General features: G+C 37.8%; 2 pseudogenes; one reads left to right on the forward strand and one right to left on the reverse strand.

The window, feature by feature from the left end:
• Window positions 1–5,412: 5,412 nt before the first annotated feature.
• Window positions 5,413–16,103, reverse strand: LOC140502435 (heterogeneous nuclear ribonucleoprotein K-like; annotated as a pseudogene).
• Window positions 6,602–8,202, forward strand: LOC140498352 (zinc finger CCCH-type with G patch domain-containing protein-like; annotated as a pseudogene).
• Window positions 16,104–18,468: the final 2,365 nt, after the last annotated feature.

The raw sequence follows: 18,468 nt of genomic DNA on the forward strand, positions 1-18,468 counted from the left end.
ATAGCCTAGAATAGTCAATTGGGATTAGAAGTTAGGAAGACCTGGGATCAAATTCTACTTTATTTTACACATTGGTTTGGCATCACCATGGGTAAGTTATTTAACCTCACAATGCTACAGGCTACTGTATAAGATTTGGTGAATTACATAAACAGTGATAGCATACTCACCTGGAGTTCTTTACTTTAGTGAAATCATAGATCAGGAAATATGAAGTTTTTCTTTTTAATTATGGCATAACAAGCATTTTGTAAAGTGATTTTACAACTTGATTTATATATTTACATTAAATTATTTATTTGATGTGCAAATAAGTATTTTGGAAGAGAAAAATATGTGTTTCTATACTACCTGGAAACATAAATAATATAATTGACTTCAAAAATGTTTATTTCTTTTTGGATATAAAACAAAGAGCACAGTAACAAAGTCATTAAAACAAATGTAATATGTAAGTGAGTCTTCCTTATTTTATTGCCATATATTATATCCTAATTAAGGTCTGTTTGATAAAAAGACCTATTCTTTATGAATAATGCACAATGTAATCCCTGCAGAGTTTGACTTTTTTTTTTTTTAATTTAGAAGGCAGTGGATCACCCTAATAGCTGAGAAAACTCCATCTAGTAATTGATTTTAACCGGCTACTGTACTTACTTAGAGAGACATAGAAAAAAAAAAGAAAACCTTTTTCAGATTCATTAAAAAGTTCCAGTTCCTATCAACATGACAGCAGAACACCCAATGCTTTTGATCACTGTAATTGCAAGTGATAGTCAAACCCTACAAAGTCCAAATAAGCACTGAGGAGACAATAGTTGAGCCACTGTTTATCTGAATCCTTTCACGTTTGTTTGTTTTTTCTCTTCCAAGCTTCTCCCCTAAACAAATACCAGCAATAACATACACTTTTTCCAACTTAACCTTTTTACTTCTGAAATGTGTACTTTGCCACATATCCATTAAGCTTTAACTGACTTTTCTACTATTTCTCTGACTCCTGGGAAACAAGTAAATGCACAGAAGTGAAAACTGAAATCAAATCTGTAGCGCTCTTAGCGTGGTGGCAGCTGGGACTGGGAGTGGAAGCAAGTCCCGAAAGTCTTAGTGTGGTTTTAAGCTTTAGGAGTTTAAAACTGCATTAAGACTTTTGAAATACCCTGTAGTTACTTTTTACTTACATTTTATTATTAAAACTTTAGCATTTCCTTGACTAGGCATGTTCTAAACGATCAAGTCCTTTGTTAATTGTTCAAGGAGTACAGAAATCTGAAATACAAACTCCCTCCATTACTGTGTTCAAGTACTCTCCTCTCTGGCAATATGACTGATCTATCCTACAAAAATAACAAAACATAAAGCTCACAAATCAGAATCATCATCTTCTTAGGACTCTTCTTAAGGGACTACATATTGATTCCAATGATGCTATAATTATTTAAAATATTTATGGAATTCTTCTACTCCTCAAGGATAGCTTTCCTATATTCCTTTGAACATCTTCATTAATAGCATTATTGCTATTATGCTATTATATTATATATATAATATATATAATATATGTGCATATATAATATATATTATAATATATAATATATGTGCATAAATTATATATTATATTTATTATAATATATTATATATATGCTAATATAATGAATAACATATTCATTAATAGCAAATTGCCATTATTTTACAGGTAAATTTGATTTACAAACAACCAAAAATCATTTAAGATTATGTTTTGGGTTTGGGGAAGCATATTGATACCAAAGATGGTTAATTTTATTTCCCGTTTTAAAAAAGAAAAGAGGAATGTGACTGACTGAATGAATTCAACTAACATTTTAAGTGTTCACTATGCCTGTTCTATGCGTTGGTTATACAAACACAAAAGTGGCATATTCCCTGACCTCACCAAGATTATATTTGAATAGGAAGATACAACAGGTATAGTGGAGTGTGGACAGAAGAAGACAGTCTATGAAATAACAGGGATGGTGAGGTCCCATGGGCAGAAAATTGTTATAACCTTACCAGTAGTAATAGTAACTTGAATTTAATTGCTATTCCTCATGCAAAATTAAAAGTCATATGGGGTGGTAATTTTGGGGAGGAGCTTATCTGGGGAGGCCCAGGTATGTACAACAAGCTAGATATAGTATGTTCTGTAAATTTTCCTCATCAGCATCAAGGAATGCTCAGTCCCAGGGATAAATGCCAAAGTTGAGTAGATTAACTGTATAAGACTAGAAAGATTGGCATCTGGAAATCCTTCTGGTTCTCAGGGAGCACTAGAAAGGAATGAGAAACATTTTCTTAAAGTGGTCGTCAATATCTCTAAAAGCAATTTCTTCTTTAGCCCCATTCCCAACAACCTCATCAATTTAACTCACTCCTCAATGGATGGTTACCTCGAGTCTAGGTTGTGCTTTCTCTTATCAAAACTGTTTACCCATAGTAGATCAATTTCCCTTAAACAGTCAGTAAATGCACATTTATAAAGTGCCTACTATGTACTAGGCAGTATTCTTAGTGCTAGAGACATAAAGAAAGACAAAAGAAAATCCCTACTATGAAGGTGTTCATGGTCTAATGTGGCACACAACACACAGACAATAATGTGTAAACAAACTACATACAGAAAAAATTGGAAATGATCAAGAGAGGGAATGGGGATTGTGAAAGGTTTCTTGTACATGGTAGGATTTTAGCTGGGAGTTGAATGAAGCCAAGGAAGCCAGGAGACACAGATTAAGAAGGAGAGCATTAAATGGTATGGCAGACAGTCAAAGAAAATTCCCAAAGATGGGAGACAGTCTGTCTTGTTTGAGGAAGATCAAGGAGGACAATGTCACTGAATCACAGGGTGGGGTTGATAGATGGGATTTAAAATATAAGAAGACTAGAAAAGTATGTATGTTTGTATGTGTGTGTGTATGTGTGTGTGTGTGGAACAGGGGTGTCTTTGAGAAGAAGGTTAGCTGGAGAAGGCCTGGTTATAAAGGTAGCAAGAGATGGTGTGTTATATGAAATTTCATTCACTTAACAATTGATATATTTAAGGCACACCCTAACCATGTGATTTCCATGGTCAAAAATGCTTTCAAGAACTCTTTTTGATCCTTAAGATAAAATATAGAAAGAAGTTTTCTATTTACCATTTAAAACCTTTCCTTGCACTTGAAATTTCAGAGAAACTGATCTATTTATTCCTTCATTTGGATGAAGTCCAAGCAGTCAAGAAATGTTTAAAAATGTCCCAAATCACTAATAGGTAAAGAAATGCAAATTAAAACTTCACTGAGTTTGCACTTGGTATCCATCAGATTGACAAAGATATCAAAAAAGGGAAAATGACAACTGTTGTAGGGTCTTTAGGAAAATAGTTACACTCATGCATTTCTGATTGGTAGAGTTATAAATTGATAGGTAAATTTTGGAAAGAAATGTGTTACTATTGCCTCAAAGAAAATAAATTCTGCAGGTTTTTTGATCCTCCTATATATTACTAAACCAATACATGAAGGAGATCAAGGGAAGAGGAAAATAATCTGTATGTACAAAAAAAATAGAAAAAGGAAACAGCAAAAGTTTTTTAGTAGTAAATAAAACTAAGGAAGTGCCCATCTATTGTGGATTGACTAAACAAAACATAGTACATGAATATAATGGAATATTATTGTGTGGTAAGAAATGATAAAATGGACGTTTTTAGGGAAACCTAAGATCTTTCTGAATTACTGCAGAGAAGTGAGAAAAATTTATATAATAAACAAATTATAAGGAAGAATCACTTAGACATTATTCTGATCAATCCAATTTCCAAATAGAATTCCTGAGGATAATGAGAAGCATACTATCTACCTCTTGCCAAAGAGGTTATTGACTCAAGATATACAAGGCATGCAAAAATATATGACATTTTCTATACAACCAATGTGGAAATTTGTTTCACTTGACTATGCAAATATGTTATCAAAACAACTCCAAAATAGGCTGTGTTTTTCCTTATTACTTCTCCACTCCTGTGGTGAGTACGGAAAGTGAAGGAAAGGAGCTATATGGATAGGGTAGGGAGAAAAAAAAGAAAATAGTCATTGACAACTCTCTTCCTCTCTCTCTCTCTCTCTCTCTCTCTCTCTCTCTCTCTCTCTCTCTCTCTCTCTCTCTCTCTCTGTGTCCTCTCTCTCTCTCTCTCTCTCTCTCTCTCTCTCTCTCTCTCTCTCTCTCTCTCTCTTTCTATCTCTCTCTCTCAGTGTCTTTCAATCTCATTTATATGTCATTTTCTCCATTCTTCTCATTACCTTGGCAACCATCTTATAATTGTGCTCCAGGTTACTTATATACTTCTAAAAATGTGTTTTGCAAACCTTAACAAGTACTCCAAATATTATCTCAACAGGGCAGAGTACAGTCAAATTCTTACATCACTCATTCTGTACACTATGTCTTAAAGCATCCTAAGATAAAATTAACATCATTATTTGTTTTAATTTCCATGTCACACCGTAAACTCCTATTTTACTTGACACTCATTAAAACTGTGAGCAAGTTTCTCTCCCTGCCACCCCTCCTCCTCAATTAGGCCATAAAGTCCGTGGAAATTGAAATAAACCTAGAGAGTTTAGTTGGTGCAACGTTCTGAAGTGTTTTTTTATATCACATTTTGAATTGTTCACAAACATTTCCTACATGATCCAACATGCAACAGAGAAATGGTACATCTTTTTTTTCAAATCTGTATATAATGGAAAAAATATATATTTTATATATATACATGCATACATATAAACACACATATATGTGGATATGAATATATGTGTGTATGTATGTGTACATACACATGCATGCATACATACATACAGCATATGTGCTGCTACCAGCATGGCTGTTCTTTAAAATTGGTAATATAGAAAATTGTGTTGCAAGTCGGGGTAAGCACTTGAAAAACTCAACTTGTTGCATGAATAAATGTGATGCAATTTCTTTCCATGAAATGAACTTTCAAGTCATCAGGTTGTCATGAGTGGTATTTGCTTATTATGTTTCCAAGAAGATATGCCCATATCTACAGAGGAGCTGAAAATCAAACTTAGTATTTATTTAGTGCTGCTTTCGTCTAGGGGAAAAGATTTATCCCTCTGAGATTTAATGTCTTAAAAGATGACCACCAAATTGGTTCACCAAATTTATTTTAAAAATCATAAAACATTATTAATACATCTTCTCCCACACACAGACACCCTGTTTGAAGGAATTAAAACATTATATCTGGTGAAGAGCAAAGATTTCATTACATCTCAAGTGCAGAACATCTACGAAGCAAAGGAATGTTGTTGTTGTTGTTGTTTTTTTAACAGAAGCAGGTTAAAACAAAACAAAACAAATATGAATAACTCCTCCAGTTCTTCACTAGTCTTTGAAAAACTTTCCAGAATACTGCTTCACACTATAAAAAAGGAAAAAAAAAAACATCTTGAGTTAGAATCCTTCAACATCTCTTCACTGCTTCATACTGTTTTTCAGTAAATACCATGCATTCAGTGTCTGGTCCTATGTTCCTGCAATGGTAATAATTTGATTCTCAGATTCTTCCAGAGGCTCATCAATTTTGATTGATGTTCCAGAATCATAACATATTTGATTCACTGACCAGTTTTGCCAATAATATATAACACCAAATCTTTGGGAGAAGTTGCTTGTATTGTGATAATGGGTCCACCAAGATCACTATATGAGCCATGGCCTTCTGCATAGGAATAATCATATCCAGAACCACCTAAAAACTCATGGTACTTAGCCTTTTGTTCGTAAGCCATCAGTCATTTGGAAGGACTCCGTGTCCTTGTAAAATTCCAAGTTTCATTAGCACTAAAACCAACTATGCCATTATAATAGTCACTGTGTCTTCCTATTCTGTCATAAGCCCTATGATCTCCTTCTCTAGATGGTGGTAGTGGAGGAGGAGGAAACTTTTGAGCTCTGCTGCCACAGCTGCCACCACATGCAGGAGGAGGTGGGAGGGGCGGCTCTGTGAGGGGCATGTCATAACAGTCTCTTCTAGATGGGGACATAGGATGCCCACTACAATGGGGTGGGGGGGCATTCTATCAAAGCCTCCTCTTCCGTCATGGGAAAGTCTACAGTGCATCATCAACATTATCAAACACCACTGTGAAACTAGCAGTCATGTTTCATCATTAAAATTGAGATCAAAGGGTTATGAATATCTTTTGATGGGAGAATCATATGTAAGATCCAACATGACCTTTATGAACTCCACAACCCTATCAGGCTTTCCACCAATAAGAACAATTCTATACTTGGAAAAAGGGTAGCATTCCTGGTAAAGCTTGATTGTTGTCTGAGTGTTCTCTCAAAGTTCTTTTATTTTAGTGTTTGTGGTGACCCAGTGAAGGAATTGAGGAGCTATTTTGGGCCTCTCTAGCCAGAACAAGTATGGCATCTGTGGTTGGCTTGCCTGAGCAGCGGTTTCACGGCAGCCATGGAGGTGGCTGCAGCAGCTGCTTCCCAGGACTGAGGGATTGTGATTCCTAAAGGTTGTTGTGGAGCAGCTGCCTCTTAGCCAGTGTTTTGGAGGATGTAGGGATACTTAAGTAGATCATCAGAAGAGCTACAGACTGCCTCTGCAGGATGGATGAAAATAGTGTGGAAGCTTCCATCCAGACCTACCATGTCCAACTGCAGCAAGTGGAGCTGGCCTTGGGGACTGCTTGGACCCTACTGAAAAAGTTGACTTGCTTCAGCTCCAGGCTGACTTAAAGCAGCTCATTGAGCTAACTGAGTCCACTCTCATGTCCATGAAGAAGAGTAAGCTCCTGGCCATGCTGGACCCAAGCCTTGGCCTAATTGAGAGCACAGTAAGGGATAAAGCTGAGTATTTGACTTTCCAGAATGCCATTAGTGAAGTGACAGAAGATTCTGAGACTCAAGGTGCTGAAACTACAACCTCTCCTGAAAGAGGAGAAATGGAGCCTAACAGATCTGGGCATGAAGAGGAAAAAGAGGGAGAGTTGAGTGAGATGAAGGTGAATGCTCCCTACTACAGTTCCTGGGGCACTCTGAAATACCATAATGCCATGATTGTGGGGACAGAGCATTCAGAGGATGACACAGCAAGGGTTCATGTGCTCTATCTCTACCCAACTCACAAGTCCCTAAAGCTCTGTCCCTTCTTCCTGGAGGGAAAATGCTGATTCAAAGAGAAGTGCAGGTTCTCCCATGGGCAAGTAGTTGCTGTGGATGAGCTTCGCCCTTTTCAAGAGCCAGACCTGAGTGCCTTGCACACAAGCTCAGCCTGTCTAGCTAAGTACGATGATGGAATTTGGTATCCAGCGCAGATCACAGACGTGGACAGTGGCTACTATATGGTGAAGTTTGACTCACTGCTTCTCAGAGACTGTGGTAGAGGGGGATGATATGATACTTCCTCTACGAAGTGAAGACAGTACACCTTCAGAGTCTGATGGAGATGATGTGGATGATTCTAGCTATGCCAAAGCAGTAAAGTCAGATACCTTGGAAAAAGGGGATGGGGGTCCTACTTGCAGCTCCTCACTTGCTGGCTGGGAGGCACATACCTGAGGCATTGGTTCCAAACTTCTTGCTCAGATGAGCTATGAGTTTGGCAAAGGTCTTGGAAAGAATGCTGAGGGCCGAGTAGAGCCCATCCATTCTGTGGTGCTTCCCAAGGGGAAGTCCCTAGATCAGTGTGATGAAATCCTCCAGAAGAGAACGAGCAACAAACCAGACCTTGTCAAGCCAAGGAAAAGCCAGGGAAAGAGGAATGGAGTCAAGGGACGCTCACCCCAACACAATGTGTTTGATTTCCTAAATGACAAACTCCAAGGCAAGGTTCCTAGGGTCCAAGAGGAAGGGAAAGTCCCATCCCTTAGGAGTAGCAAGGAGCTCTTCCATGCCAACAAGAGTGCCAAGTGATCCCTAAGTGTACAGCTCTTCCAGATCTTGGAAAAGGTGGAGCAAACTCAGAGACATCTGAAGTATACAGAAAGCCCTGACACAGAACATTGGCCAGCACAGCATGGACACAGCCCAGCTGGAGGAGAAATTGCCTGGAGCCCAGAAGGAGCTGAAGAATCTCCAGGTCCAGGAGGCAGGTTTGCAGCGGGAACAGAAGACTGCTGACACACACAAGAAAATGACAGAGTTTAAGTTCTGAATCGGGAGTTCTTTCCTTTCTCCTGAGTCCATACTTCCCCCTATCTTTTCATCACCCACTGTCCCCACTTATCCCCACTCCCACAATGGGTGTGGCCCAGGCCAGAAAGCTCAAGTGTCCTCCATTCTCATCCTCTGCTCCTAGACCCTGGGTACTTGGAGGGGCAGGCCCCACTAGGAATACCTGTTGCCATCCTTAGTGAGCTCTGCTTCAGCCTCACTGACTGGAGACCCCTTCTTTTGGGCCACAGGTTCAGATATTAAGAGATGGGGGTATAGGACTAGCTGGAGGCTCCCAAGGGATGGGCTGGCTAGAGCTATAGTTTCTGCCTCCTAAGCTACCAGACTTGGGGACCTGAATTGTACCTGCTTTAGACAGACCCAGGAAATTATAACAAATCACCTTTTCCCACAGTTCCCCAGAGCCAGACTCCCTCCCAGCCTCACCCATCAACCAGTTTGTGGCCTCCACTCTTCAAAAAGGGTGAAGCCAGTGGCATGAGAGAAAGGTCAGGTGTCACTCCTCCCTCTCCCAAAACACCCCTGAGGGCAGGTGGAAAAGAAGAGGAGGCCCAGAGGATCAGGGCTTGCAGACCAAGACCTCCTTCCCTTTCCTGTTGACTCCAGGCCTGTCCAAACACAGACCAAGCTGTGTTGAAGTCGTTGTGTCTTGGGGCAGCCTTTTCTTGGGAGGGGGAAACGCTTTTTTCCACACTTGTTTTACAGTTTGTTCTGCCACAAGGACTTAGGAATGAGTTTTTCTTAAACAAAATGATTAAAGTGAAAAAAAAAAGTTCTTTAATTTTAGTACCTTTGATTTCTCCTGATTTTAGTACCAATAATTCCTCCTGTCAGATTCTGGTGAGTCAAGTCTTAGTTCTCAATCAAAGTCATTTCTTTTACAACGCTGGTAAGTTTAATATTCCACAGCATCAGATTCCAGTGGGAGCTGGCTGGTTGCAGTGAGAGATGACAAGTGCAGGACCTGTTCCAAGATAGGGATGATTCTTTTTTTTTTTTTAATTTTCAAATTGTTTTAATATCTGCACTGGTAGTCAGCATGCGCTCAGGGCCATTGCTGTCTGGGACTGAAACATTGGAATTTTAGTCTGTAGGAAGCATTTTAATGTTTTTGCCTCCTTTTCAATCACTGCTCCAACATTCTTGTTTTGAAGCAAAATGTGCAGTTCAACCATTTTGTCAGTGTTTCTAGATCTTTTAAAGGCCTGCTACTTTTCCATTTCATCAGCAGAATGCTTACCAAATTCACTATTGGCTTCAGTATGGGGGAAGGCTGTTTTTTGTTGTTTTTTTTTTTTTTTCTGACTGATCAGGCTCTATTTTCTCAGATTAAATGGGTAGACAATTGCACAAGGCAATTTTCTACTCAGATATTGCCCAAGTTGATGTGAGCTAAACAGAGATCAAGTGCAGGACCCTACTCCCCTCTCTGAAGAGTTTTAAGGGGCAGAGCCAAGATGGTGGAGTGAGAGCAGAGACTCACTTGAAGTCTTCCAGAAATTCCTTCAGGTACCTCTAAAGAGTGAATCTAAACAGTGAATTTAGAGTGGCAGACTCCATTAGGAGACAGAGTATGGCAGATTTCCAGGCCAGGACAGGGCAGAAGGTCAACAGGAAGGATCTATTACACCAGGCTTGGGGAGCACAGAGGATGTGAGCTGCATCAGCAGAGATTCAGCCATAGCAGAGAGGGAGCACCTAGGTGAATTGAATCACCAGTGGCAGTGCCAGTTCCCAAACCTCTCAGCACAGGATGAGAGTCTGGTGGAGTTGGATGAGAGAAAAGTGCAGGGCCCCCAGCAGCAGCAGCAACTTCTCCTGAGGCTATCAGCCCACAGACTAAATGTTTGAAAGTTACCTACTTGAACTTCTGGGAGTAAAGATGGTGAGTAGACCATAAATGTTCTCATCCTCCTGCTTTTGACCTTGAAAAACCCAGACACTATTGCTCCAGGAAAAATTCTGGAGTAACAGGGCCAGCAGAAGGGGTTCATCAGTCTTTTAGCTGGAGAGGCAAGGGAGACTGACAGGAAGGGTCCCTCTTGATGTGGCTGAAGGGGACCAATACAGGGTTGGAGGTGTCCCAGCAAGTCCCACCTCGGCAGATCAGCAGGAGACCTTGAGTTCCAGGGAGGTGGATCCAGTAAGCATCAGGACAAGGACTCCACACATGCCTTAACACAGCCAGGGTAATTGAGCAGTTATCAACGCAGATGGGGTTCCCCAGCTGCTGAACCTGCTTTTGCTCTAGTGCAACCCTAGGGGAGGAGGAGGCCTCTAATGGCCAGACCACCCCTCCTCCCTACCTCACACTGTGAATTCAGTGTAACCTCAGGGAAACTCAGATAGTCTTCACCTGGCCTTGGCTTTGGCACATACCAGCCAACTCAGCACCAGGTGAACTGCAGCATTTATATAGTTTCTAATTGAAAGAACCAGAGGCTACAGCATAAAAAGCCAGTAACTAGGCCTCTAGTTCACATTACAAGAAACTTGGGATAGAGCCCCATGTTTCCCAGAAGCAGAGATCCACTTTAAAAGACAAGAGGAAGGCAATCACCATGAGAAAGAAGCAATTTAGAAAAGCAAAACCATTGAATCTTATTATGGGACCAGGGAAGGTCAAAATTTGAATTCAGAAGAGGACAACATTGACACTATACCCACATCTGAAAACTCAAACGAGAAAATGTAGTGGTCTCAAGCCCAAAAACTTTCTTGCAAGAGCTCAAGAAAGATTCTAAAAGCTAAATTAGAGAGGTAGAAGAAAGATTGGTCAATGATTTTTAAAATATAATTGACAAAATGAAAAAAAGAATTCATAGAAGAGAACAGCTGCTTAAAAAGTAAGATTGGCCAAATAGATAAGGAGATACAAAATCCAACTGGAGAAAATAGCTCCTTAAAAGGAACAACTGGACAAATGGAAAAGGAGGTCCAAAAATTAACTGAAGGAAGCAATTAGTTAAAGTTCAGAATTGTACAAATACAAGCTAATGATTCTATGAGGCATCAAGAATAAATCGAATAGAATCTAAAGAATGAAAAAAATAGGAGAAAACATAAAATATTTCATTGGAAAAACAACTGTCCTAGAAAATAGATCCAGAAGAGAAAATCTAAGAATTATTTGTCTACTGGAAAGACATGATGAATAAAAAGAGCCTGGACAGTATCTTCCAAGAAATCACCAAGGAAAATTGCCCTGAGGTCCTAGAACCAGAAAGTAAAATGGTCTTCCAAAGAATCCACTGATCACCTCCTGAAAGGCATCCCAAATTAAAAACATCAGGAAATATTGCAGCCAAATTCCAGAATTATCAGAGTAAGGACAAAATATTGCAAGCAGCCAGAAAGAAGCAATTCAAATATCGCGGAGCTACAGTCAGGATCACACAGGACCTTTCAGTTTCTACATTAAAAGATCAGAGGGATTAGAATGTGATATTCTGTAAGGCAGAAGAGATTGGACTACAACCACGAATAAACTACTCAGCAAAACTCAGCCTAATCTTCCCTGGAAAGAGATGGACATTCAATGAAATAAGAGACTTCTAGACCTTCCCAATGGAAAGGCCAGAGTTCAATGGAAAGTTTCATCTTCAGATACCAGACTGAAGAGAAACATAAAAAGAATAACAGGGAAAAAAGAAAAAAAAAATACCTTGTTATTCAATAAGGACAAATTGTTTACATCCATATATGGGAGGATAGTATTGTTAATCTTGAGCAGTGTATATTTATTTCAATATTTAAAAGGGATATACATAGAGGGTATAAACTAATTGATATAGTGAATAAAAATAATTAATGGGTATGAAGGGATTGTAATGGAAGAAGAGGAATAGAGGAGGCAGAAAAGAGTAAATTACATCACATGAAGGGGCACAAAACATATAGTAGAGGGCAAGAAGGAATGGAAATGTTTAAGCTTTACTCTCATCATATTTGGTTCAAGTAGGGAATGGCAAACTCAGTTGGGTATAGAAATCTAACTGCCCTTCAGGCAGTAAGAGGGGAAAGGGGAAAGAAAAGGAAGGGAGGCAGATGAAAGGGAGGGAAAATTGAGGGAGGACGTGGTCAAAAAGAAAACTTATGAGAACAGGAAAGGAAAAGGGAGAAATAAAAGCATAAATGGGAGTGGGGGGTAGGGATAGGATGGAAAGACAAAGATAGTAATCATAACTGTGAATGTGAACTCTCCCATAAAACAGAGACTGATAGAAGAATGGATTAAAAACCATAATCCTATAACATGTTGTTTGCAAGAAAAACCTTTGAAACAGGGGAGTACACAAACGAACAGGGCAAAGTTAAAAGGATGGAGTAGAATATATTATGCTTCAGCTAAAGTAAAAACAAAAGCCAGGATAGCAATCCTAATCTCAGACAAAGCAAAAACAAAAATAGATCTAATCAAAAGAGATAAGGAAGGAAACTATATCCTGCTAAAGTGCTTTAAATTAAAAAAAATAGAGGACTTTACAATTCTTAGAGAGAATGGAGAGTCATTAGATTTTATGTAATACAGGAATGACAGTCAGAATTTAGAAAAATTACTTTGACCAAAACATTGGGGACTTAAAGCTTTTTTTCAGATTACCATGACATTACAAGGGATAAAACCTTTAAGCAAGGAATTACATAGAATTCTAAAACTAAACCTGAGAGTGATTCTGAATGATTCTCAGATAACTGTGATGATGGAACTGTTACAAAGAGTTTACCTGAAAGTAAAGTCCATTCTAACTACGGTTCTGAGAAATACTGTATTTTACCCTGTAATCATCACAACCACATAATTATCATACCCTGTATTTTCAATGCAAAGATTTGTTTATAAACTTTTATCATGTAACTGTCACATATAATTCTGTTCATCATGCTGCTTACAAGGTAAACAGGGAAACAATATATTCACCAGTGGCACATGGATACACATTTATCTCTTGTGCACTGAAAGCAGAAAGATTAGAATTCTCATTGCACGTGCATGGTCAGTATTCAATTTTAATATATTCATGAATATTCTGTGTATCCTAATCTTGCACCAAAGGCAGTTTAGCAATACATGCTTTTTAAGTAACACCAGCAAAAGCTTTTTAAAGCTTCACATAAAGATCTCACCTCACTTTTTTGCAAAATGAAAAAAAGTGATATAAAATCTGTGATGATTATGAAGTGAAATACAGTAAATAATACAGTAACCACTCTTGAGGAGAGAATGGAGAGCAAGCAATAGACAGAGTTTTCTCCTACTCTATTTATTGAGGGTAAAAGAAAATCTATTCTTTCTTATATTATTAAATATCTGAGTGGTAGTCATTTAGATTAGCTGTATAAAAACAGTATCAAATATTTAAATCTTCAAGGTTCAGGCCAAAGGGAATTTTCAAAAAGTGAAGTCATTCATTCCTAAGATCAATAAACTCCAGTGACCACGCATTCCCTCTGAAAGTAAATATAAAATTCTCTATTTTTTATTTAAAACACTTCAGAACTTTGCCCCAACCAAACTACCCGGCTTTACTGCAACTTTCCAAACACTTTGTAGTCCAGTTGAAGTAGGTATCTTATTATTCCTCATTAAAAAACAAACAAAAAAACCCACATCTTCCATCTACCTACCAAGATTTGTTTCGTTTTTTCTAAAAAAAACTATAGCAGAACAAATCTCTAGGTTCTAAACTCAAATTATGATGAAATCTACCTCTATGAGTAGGAGATACTACTTCAGAAAAGGGCTGTGGCTAAAGTCAGAAGTTGGTAGCAGAGAGAAGCTTAACAATGTTATGGCCAATGAAAGTTCAACTGGCAGAAACCAGTGGTGAGCATGAGACCATCTAGAAGAGACTGTGCTCCTTGCGAGACCAGTGGGGAATTGCCCCAATGAGGAAAAGGCAATGATTACCAGAAGATACAAGATAACTTGGTAGCTCTTCAGTGTCAGAAACATGAGTTGTCCCCTCCATAAATATTCCTCAGTCACACTTTTGATTGCATATATACATTTCTATACATCTGCCCTAATTAACATGTGTTCTTCATTTTTTCTCTACAACTAATGGTGGATATATTGGGGTGAGATTTTGCCACAGTTTTGTTTTGTTTTGGGGGATAGACTATTGTTACATTTTTTGCTATGTTATTAGATCAAAAGCTTTTCATTTGAAGTAATCTTCTCCATTGACTGGATAAGATAAACACTTCATGGAGACTCATGCACATTTACTAGCTGTGTGATCCAAGAAAATTGCTAAAGTTCTGTTTGCCTCAGTTTTCTCCATTGTAAATGACAATAATAACACATCTACCTCCTGGGATGGTTGTGAGGATCAAATTAGATTGTGTTTTTAAAGCACTTAGCACAGGGTCTGGCAAATAATAGTGATCAATAAATGTTTACTTTATTTCCTTCCTTTCTTCTTTCTTCCCTTCCTGATAAAAACATTAAAAGAATAGAGTTCATGAAAGATCCTTGGGGGATTACAATAAAGATATTAATCTAAACTTATATTAATAAATTAATGGCTGCTATTTGAGTTCAGTCAACTACTCACTTTATGATCAATCAAAGCATGCTATCATCTGGTCTCCATTTTTTCATCTATCCAGTAGTTCAGAAGGTGACCAACAAATATGTCTTGAATAAAATTGAAATTCATATTGATTAACTATTGGAAGAGTGGAAGATTAAATATGACTAAAATGATACAGGAGCCAGGAATTTACCAGGAAAGGTTCATCCCACCATCCCAAAATCTAAGATACATTGAGGTGAGGTGAAGAGATAGTGCTTAAAGATAAGTGCATATAAATGTGATACAGTGAGAAGATCCCTGGTTTTTAAATATTCCCTCTGATTTTTACTATGAAAGTGATTTTGGGCAGGGCACTTATTCTTCCTGGTCCTCAGTTTCCTCATCTGTGAAAAGAGAAGTTTGGTCTATTTGTCCTCTGTAGTTCCTCTTAAGTCCAGATCTATAACCTATCACATGATATTGTCATTCTACAAAAAATATTCCTGTGTACCTCAGGCTGGGTTCCTTAAATTACAAAAAGCATGGATTTATCTCTGCTCTTCTAAATGTTGCCACAAAAAGTGTGCTTATGTAGCTGTTAATCTGTAAGGGAAGATCACCATAACTTCTACTGGTAGCTTTGAAGAAACATTGATCTCAATCCCATTAAAGAGACTTCATATAGTCAATACACAAAATCTAGGAGAAGATTCTTTGCTGTGATTGATAGGATGTTCCAAAATATTGCTGTTTCAGAGCTAAAGGAAGAGAGAGAAAGTTGGGAAGAAAAGAAATAGAGAAACAGGATTGGTAAGGGGAGAAAAGAGACAGAGAGACAGAGGGGAAGAGACACAGAGAGAATCAAATTTGACTACTTTGTGGTTCAACTTTACGATTTAGTATCTCCATATAATTCTATACAGAGAGAGGTTACTGGTTGGCCTGAATAGATAGAGAGAGTGTTGGGCCTGGAATCAGTAAGATCTAAGTTCAAATCTCAGACTCTTGGAGATATGACACAAAGGAAATCAATTAATCTCTCAGTCTCAGTTTTTTTTATGTAAAGAAATTTAAAAATCTTAGAGCTCTATATCAATTCTTTTGTTGTTGTTCAGTCATTTATTCAGTCATGTTCAACTCTTCATGATGCCATTTGGGGTTTTCCTGGCAAAGATACTGAAGTGGTTTGCCATTTCCTTCACTAGCTCATTTTACAGAAGACGAAAGGGAAACAAAGAGTTTTAAGTGACTTTCCCAGGATCACACAGCTAGTAACTGTCTGAGGTCAAATTTAAATTCAAGAAGATGTGTCTTCCTGATTTCAGGCCTAGTATGCTATCCACTGTACTACTTACCTGCCATATAAACTCTATTTTCTTATTTTGTTATTTTCTTATATGCCTCTATGTTTGTACTTATATTATTCTGGTGGATTGGTGTGTGTGCATGCGTGCTCGTGTGTGTGTGAAAGTCTTTTATGCTACCTTAAGCTTGAGATATTGGACACCGAGAAAGCTAAATACCTAAGTAGTTTTAATCTACATCAGAAAATCAGCAACAGCTGTACATTTTCCAACAGTGTTCAGTTGTTCCTTCTTAGAGGGAAGGGGCAGGAGGAAAGAAAAATTAGCATTTATATAACAACTACCATATGTCAGTCACAATGCTTAGCACTTTTTAAAAATATTGTCTCATTGGATCCCCACAAAAACCCTGCAAGGTGGGTGTTGTTATTATGTCATTTTCAGCTGAACACTCTGTTCTTTTCCTCAGGCCTGGTAGAGCACTACACAGCTCCCCACATGAATGGTGTTCTGTCCTGGTGCTGGTGACCTGGCCCATTCCCTTTGTTCTCTACTTCTCCATTCTAGAACCAATAGTTCAGAACCTTTTATACTTAGTACCAATAATGTAGAGCTTTTCAGCCCTATTTTTTCCAAGATGCATTACCCAAAAGGTTTTTAGCTCCTGAAACCTGTGACCTACTGGCTATCATGAGTCAAAGAAACTTCCACAGCTTACAGCCAAAGTCTCTGTGATCCTAGAAAGAAAGAGGGGGAATGTGGTATAAGGTTGAATTTTTATTTAAATTTGTGTCATGTCCTTGAGATTCCTAGTGAAGTCTTGGCCTCATTGCTAGTAGCTTGAGAGTTGGGAGAAGAGTGCTGAGTGAGCTCAAGATTCATGAGCATTAATTCCTAGCTTTCCTGGTGTTTATTTGTTTGTTTGCCTTTTAGCTTCTTTTGAAATCTGAATGATTGAAACCACGGAAACAACTGAAATTGCTTTATTTTTCTTATGAGTTATACTTTGCAGAGATTTAAGAGGTCATGGGGGGTGGTCAGAGAAAATGGCTAGTCTTCCATCCCATTGCTCACTCCTTTACTTTCTCAAATAAAAATGATTTTCTACACTGGATCTAAGGTCAGGGAACCTGGGTTCAGATCTTGACTGACATATACTGTCTAGGTGACCTTAGGCAAGTCTCCTAACCTCCTTGTACCTCATTATCCACATTTGTAAAATGAGAAAATTGGACTATCTTTCCTCTAAGGTCTTTTTCATCACCATATCTCTGATCCAAAATGTTCCTGTGACAAGGAGAAAAAAAAGATAGAAAGCAAATGATCACTTAGCCCTGTAACTTTCTGAATATGGGTTGATAATCTTAAGCCACTTTTAAAGTGCATTTTTTGTGTTAACATGATGAGAAATTTCCTGCTGCTGATTGGAATGCTGAACTTCTGCAGTGTAAAGCATGATTTCCCCTCCATTGCAATGAGCTTTTTAATCAAAGACATTGTTAAACAAAAATTCTAAAGTATATGGCATTTCCCCAGATTACTGTGTTTATAATTTTCAAATTTCACAGCTCCCCAAAGAATGATTTCAGCTGTATTTACATTTCCATTGTGGCTGCTTTTATCTGCTTAGCACTGACTTTCTGATGGCAAACATAATTCTTTTTGTGAAGAGACCTACATCTCAGCTTTCTCTCAAACTGCAGTAAAACCCATGATGTGTTTTATTCTTGGAATTTCATGATAGTTCACAGAAGCTTGTTATTTTGATGGCTTTGAGTTTTTATGAGATAAAAAAGTTAAATTCATAGAAATAAGCATAAAAAATGCACATTTTAACTCAGTAGTTACCACTTTTTGAAAGTTTTTCCAAGTTCAGATCTTCACATAATTTTTCTAGTTGATTAGATAGATCACGAAATAAAAATTATATTTGTCTTTTCAATGACATAGATAACTCATGTTCAAGTTAATTTTTTCTCCTTTTATTCAGTAAGTTAAGATGTGGGCATTCATTTGTAAAAAAATAAACTTAGATGACATTTTTCTGAGCAGCATAAATCAAGAGTCTTAAGTTGTGTCTATACTAATAATTAAGTTAACCATTTGGTGGTGCTGTTTGTGGAGAGGGACAGTGACAACTTCTTTTAATTATAAAAGGATTGAATCACTTTTTGTTTCAAGATATGTTATGAAAGCTAAAGATGGGTTTATATTGTGAACTAACATAGAAGTCAGATGATATACAAATAGTTTTTTTATTCACTCATCAATGAGTGAATCAGCAAGCATCTATTAAGCACTTATGGTACTATGTACCAGGCACCAGGCTGGATGGTGGCAATTTAAAAGAGAAAGAAAACCTCCTCTTAAGGAATTAGGAAACAGAAAATATAATCCCAAATAAAAAGAATGAACTTCTATTA

This window comes from Notamacropus eugenii, chromosome 4 (assembly GCF_028372415.1).
Source record: "Notamacropus eugenii isolate mMacEug1 chromosome 4, mMacEug1.pri_v2, whole genome shotgun sequence".
In the NCBI taxonomy this organism is placed as follows: Eukaryota; Metazoa; Chordata; class Mammalia; order Diprotodontia; family Macropodidae; genus Notamacropus; species Notamacropus eugenii.